Genomic DNA, 6,164 nt, shown 5'->3' on the forward strand with positions numbered 1-6,164 from the left:
AAAATACTACACTTCATCACTTATAAATTGTTCCATCACTTTAGGTACCGCTAAGAGGAAAAAGCATGATAAATTAAACCATGACATACCATTACTTTTAAGATGCATCCCAATTTCAGATGTGTCAAAATGTAAAAAATATGTGTCTTAGAATCAATATCATTCTAGTAATGGGGAGTGCACCCGTCAAAATATCCCCTTCTTACTGGCCTGAAGGCTGCTTAGCCCCTTCTTTTTCATTGCAAAAATCTTCCCTTCCGAATCTCACATCTCCAAGTCCTCATGAACCAGTTAATAATGATTTAGGCCATTTCCCATGAATCTCCAGAAAGTCTTGCATTTATAGGAAGCTCCATTCTAAGTAGCTTCAAGAGCTACTCTGGATGATCTTGTTAGGAACTTTCCACAATAACTGTCAATAAACTCTTTCCAGAATCTGGCCTAACTCTAGTCTTGCCATGGTACCCAAGGACAGTGATTCACTGTCCTTTTCAGCATTCCACACAGCAGTTAGTCTGTACACTATTTATTTGCAAGGGATTTCCCTGCAGACTGTTGGAGAGGGAAGAAGCTGAGGCATGTCATCCAGTTCTCGCTAACACAGGAAACATGACTCCCCAGGCATGTCCTGAAATACCAGGACCTTCCCTTCTCCACTCCAGGAGGAGGCAGGGTTGGGGGAGATTAAGTTTCTCCACCCCTTTCTGATTTGGAACTCCATAAGAAACGTTGAGAAGGGAAGACAGGGTAGTGGGATCTGGTAGTGCTGGGTCTGATAAAGATTCTTGAGCAGTGACCCAGTGTGGAGCTGGGTGACAGGCTTCTGGGAGCCATAGCTGGCTTTTTTGAGTTGGTGTTTTTTCTTCTTCCTTTGAATGCATGGATGGAGGTGGAAGCTGCACTGATGCTGGCTTTCCATTTCCTGGCACTTGAAAAGAGACAGGTCCATCCAAGGATGGCATTTCCTGCCCCATTCCCTTCAATCTGGTTTTGAAGTCGGAATCTGGAAAGGAATAGGGGCTGATTGGAGTGGGAGCACCAGTGCAGGGAGGGATGCAGCTCAGGCTGCGAACTGGGTGTCTAATCTATTGACAGGAATCTAGAGACTTTGTGAATGGGTGGGCAGGCCCATCCTTACCCAGCATCCTGGGCTTCTGACAGACTGTCAGGCTTGAGCACGCATGGGCTGAGGTCCACGTGTCTCTCTGCCAGTGGAACCACAGGGTTTTTTGGGGAGGTACAGTCAGATGGAAAAATAGAGGTAGATGTAGAGACAGAGAGAACAGAGTCAGAAGCTGGACAGGGAGACCTAGGCAGCTAAGAGGTCTCACTCTCTGACATACAGGCCAGCTCGCTGCGAGGAGCGGGATCCTCCTCCGTCTCTGGAACAGGCATTGGGATTCCTCTTCAGTTCTCCATGATTAGGGGGAGCTGCCGGCAGAGACCTGGCCCTTAGTCCCAGTTTCCCCAAGAGGCCCTGCCAAGCCCTGGCACCTTGGAGCCTGGGCCTCGGCTCGGATTCCGAGGCCAGCCCGGCATCTCCCGCAGCCACCACTGCAGGCCCGCTCGCCGCCCTCCTCCCTGCCCGCGCGGCATCTGCCCTCACCCGTGACCTCCGTGGCCGGCTCCGAGGCGCGCCAGGCCGGGTGACGCCCGCTGCCCGCTGGGTTCGGACGAGGAAGGGCCGGCGGGCCGAGGAGTGGTTCCCAGACCAGGCCGGGCCCCGGGGCCGTCGCTACGTGCCCGCGCCCAGAGCAGGAGCGAGGAGCGGCCGGAGGGTGTAGGTGTGAGAGCGCGCGGGCGCGGCCTGGCCCGGGGCGGAGGTCGGGGCTGCGGGCCGGGCGCGCCCGCGGCGGGGAGGGGGCTCGCGGGTGGCTGCCCCGGGCTCGCGGGCGTCGGGCAGGGGTGTGCGCGGGCGGAGACGGGGCCTGGCACGCGATGGCGGGCCGCTGCCTGCGCGTGGGCCCGGTCGGGCCAGGGCGGGGGAGCCCCGCAGACGGGGCCGGCGGTCCGGGTTGTCGAGGCTCGGTGTCTGCAGCCGGCGCGGCGCGGCCTGCCGCTCGCCCTCACTTCCCGCCCCTCTAATCTAAACCATGCGGGGTGCCCGGCCCCGGCCCGGGCGGTGGGGCCCAAAGGCTGCAGGGAGGGCTCGGGGCCACGCGGTGGGAGCGCGGGCGGCCGCCTCTGGGCTCGGGGTCCTGGGGCCGCAGAGCGGGGACCCCAGAGCCCCCTCCCCGGGGGGCGGCGGGCGCAGACTGATTGACAGTGGCGACGTCAGCGCGGGGGGTGGGGGGCGGCCCCGGAGGGTGGAAAGGAGGAGGAGGGAGCTGAGGCCCCAAAGTGCAGCCCAGGAGATCAAGGGCCCGCTCCAGAGCCGGGATGCGTCCAGCCCCGAGGGCGCGGCGGGCGGCGGGACTCTGACCCCGCGGCCCCGGTCGGAACCCCGCGGTCTCGCGCGCCCTGAACCCCGGCCTGCGGTGGACCTCGGGCGGCAAACGCCTCCGCATGCGGCAGCGCAGTTAGGGTGAGTGTCGGCGCCGGCGGGCACGGGGTGAGCCCCGCGCGCAGGACAGGGGCCGCCCGGAGCCCGGGGTCAGGCTGCGGGGTCGCGAGGAAGGAACTGGGGAGGGGGTGAAAGACGGGACCTGGTGGGGACCGTGGGGACCGCCAGGGCTGCAGGAGGGCGGCGCGAAGCGCCCCAGGTCAGGCCGCCCGGCTCCGCCGAGTCCCAGCGGTTGGGGCGAAAGCCCTTCTCTCTTCGGAATAACGGGACTAATTGGGTCTAAAGTTCTTTAAAAAAAAAAATAAAATAAAATGCCAGTACCGGGGAAACAAGATTAAGCCACAACAAGAAAGGCTGCGGCCTTGAAATTGGCGTTTGCAGAATAAGAAAGGCCAAGATCAGGGCCTGAGTTCTTGCCGCGAGTATCAGTGTAGAGAAGTGTGTGAGCGTAACACTGACCTTCAGCGCCTTAGATGCAACGGGCTTGTCAGAATTAAAGCGAGGAACACTTTGTGTAAGTAATGATCGATGATCAAGAATTACCAGGACATAAGCGATTATCAAAGGGACAGGGGTAAACAGCAGAAATAACACAGTATTTAGACTTTCAAACAATAATGTGATGGTCACTTGCAGAACCAAGTGAAAATAGTAATCACAAATTTTAAAGGATTAAAGACAAAGTGACTTCAAATATAGAAACAATGAGATAAGAAGCATTCTATTAAAATCAATAAAATTAGTAAAAGAAATCGAGATAGTGTGACACGTGGTAAGGTTGTAGGAAAAGGTGAATAGTGAAAAATACTGTTAAGGGAAATACTTATAATCGAAGATTGATAGAATACTGTAAAATAATTTATTGTTGATGCTGTAGTGAGCTATTAAATAATAATCAAAATCCTAAGAGCAATAGCAATGGTACTGTGACATTTTATGACAAAGATATTACTAATCTCTACAACATAATAAATAATGGTAAAGCAATAAGAAGTGGTGTAGCAATGTCATGAAAAATAATCAGAGGATTTCTAGCTACAGCAATATTACAAATTACAACAAAATTTCAAGAAGTAATGATGGAATGAAAAAAATAACTAGCAAATTAAGAGCAGTAACATTACAAATAATGACAAAAGTACAAGATATTGTAACGGTGTGATGAAGAATACCTGGAAAACTATGAACAATCCTAACAAAACAAATTATGATAAAATAGCAAGTATTACAAGAAGGTGAAATAAAATAACGTGGATGTTAAGAACTATAATATTACAAGTGTTGTCAATAAAAAGTCGTTGAAAATGTGACAAAGAATAAGGAACCAGCAACGGAAATATTTGAGGGGTACAGCGTACAAGTACAAATAATGATAGATTAACACGACCTACTGGAACACTTTATCTAGTATTTACTGAGATGTTGGGAATTCTATTACTAACACGCCAGGAGGCCCTGGAATGATGGAGCAAACATTGACAGAAAAACAACAATATATTTAATGATGATGACTGGACAAATCAAACTAGTACTTTAACCACAGGAGTATAAATTCAAAATAGTAATCATCCTCTAGGTCATGGGATAGTCTTAATGCTACCGAACTGACCAGAATGGTATTCTGATAATCGAGACATGGAAAATAATTTAAGGAGTCCTGGATATGAACAATTCTCCCAGTGCAAGAAAAAATCTCAACAGTCATTTAGAATGAAAGGAAAAATGCTGTTCTTGGAGACCCGGGAGGCTGAAAGTGAGCGACGCGAGCGCAGAGGTCACGGAGCCGGCTGGGCGCGCCGAGGAGGGTCGCGAGGACCCCAGGCGCGGAGCCTGCACGAGCGCGGGCTGCGAACCCCGGCACAGTGGGTGCCAGTGCGCCAGGGCGCGGGGACCGCGGCGTCGCTCGTACCCTCCGCGCCAGCCAGCCGAGCGGGCAGAAAAGGGCATTAGCCAGGAGCTTCAGCGAGAGCGAGTTGCAGTGATGTCGCTGTGGCTGCGAGAAAAGGGGAAACGGGAAACTGGGGCAGGACAGGAGCTTCGCACAGCCCTCCTCCTCCCTAGTCGGAGCACCCAGGCTGGCAGCAGTGGCCACCCGCTTCCCCCGGGAGCTCCTAAGGCAGGTCTGAGAGTGCCGGGCTTGAGCGGGGTGGCCCGGCGGGCTGCACCGCTAACCACATAACAAGTGCTGAGAAAGAGGACCTGGTAGACTAGCCAGCAGCGTGCCAGGTGGCCCCTCCTCCAGGTCTGGGGGACTGAGGCACCTGGGGCCGGATGACTGCAGGTGCCCATCCCCAAAGACTTCCAGGTAGAGTCGGAATCCCAGTAAATTGGGCTGCATTGCTCCACTGTCCCCCGGTCTTCCTGACTTTCTCTGCTTGGATCCTAATACTCCCACCTGGCCCAAGATGGGTGCTGGCACTGGCGGAGCCCTGGAGTCTTGCTCCATGCTGCCCATGGCCTGAAGGAGGAGGGTGGATGGGGCTGCCAGCCTTATCTTTATGGGCTTTTCCCAGCCCCAACTGGCCCCGGTCTCCTTTTTATCTCCTAGGTTGCACTTGGCTTGTTTACTTTGTAAGGCTCTGGGAGCCAAAGTCTCTGCCTCACGATGGGGAGGCCAGTGGACAGGGTGTGCAGCCTGGGCCATGGGATGCCCAGGGAGATCCAGGAGAGAACAAAAAGAAGGTAGGGGAGAGGGGTAACATTCATCCACAAAAGAGGTAGTCAGAAATATAAAAAGGCCCAAATCCAGAAAAAGGTGTAATGAGCAGAAGGTGGAAAGCAGAAAGAAGCAGAGATAATGCTGGGTTGCACCTCCCGGTGGAGGCAGGACAGGCAGGTTGAGCTCTCCTGCTGACATCCCAACACCAGTTTCCATGAGGGAGCAGGAAGCTGGGCAGGCGGGTGAATACTCCTGGACATGGGAGAGGATGGCTGTTCCCTGGGGAAGGACTAGGCTGTGCCTGCGAACTGGACCCACCCTTTGGGCCTAATATTAGCTGAGAAGGGTTTGGGCCCTTTACCCCAAAGTAGAGCCCAGCTGAAGTGTGTGTGACCAGCAAATGTGAATGTGAGGGCTATGCTGAGGAGGCCCCTGGCTGAGTTCAGGGCCTCAATCAGAGCTGCCCTAGAAAAGTGTCACTGATTGGGTGACTAGGAAGCTGTGTGAGGGTCCTGCATCTGGGTGTGAGGATATGTGTGACTGCGTGGGTGACATGCAGGGTGTCTGTGGAGGTGGGAATGTGTGAGAGTGGAGCCTTTGGTTCAGGGTGTCTGTACCTGACTGCATCTGAGGGAGTGGGTGAGTGCAGAGGCCTGAGGAGTGCCTGGCCATGGGCCTTCTCTGCAGATGTGGAGCCCATGGAGCCTGGGCACTGCCTCCAGACCTGACTCTCCTCTCTTGCTTGCAAAGAAAGTGTCCTGGCTCCCCAGAGTCAAGAGTGAGGCCTGGACCCCAGTTATTAGGGAACAGCAGAAAAAGACCCAGGTCTCAGACTCCACTGGAGCCCAGCAGGAGGGAGGCACTGGGGGTGCACCTGGGGCAACGCCGAGAGGGCGGTACTTCTCCCAGACCTACTCATCACACAGCCTCACCCCCAGGGGCAGGCGGACCCTGAACACTCCCAGAATGCCCCAGGTCCAGAACCCCCAAGGAGGAGGCAAG

This window comes from Talpa occidentalis, unplaced genomic scaffold (genome assembly GCF_014898055.3).
Source record: "Talpa occidentalis isolate TD23 unplaced genomic scaffold, MPIMG_talOcc4v2.1 talOcc4.7, whole genome shotgun sequence".
NCBI lineage: Eukaryota > Metazoa > Chordata > Mammalia > Eulipotyphla > Talpidae > Talpa > Talpa occidentalis.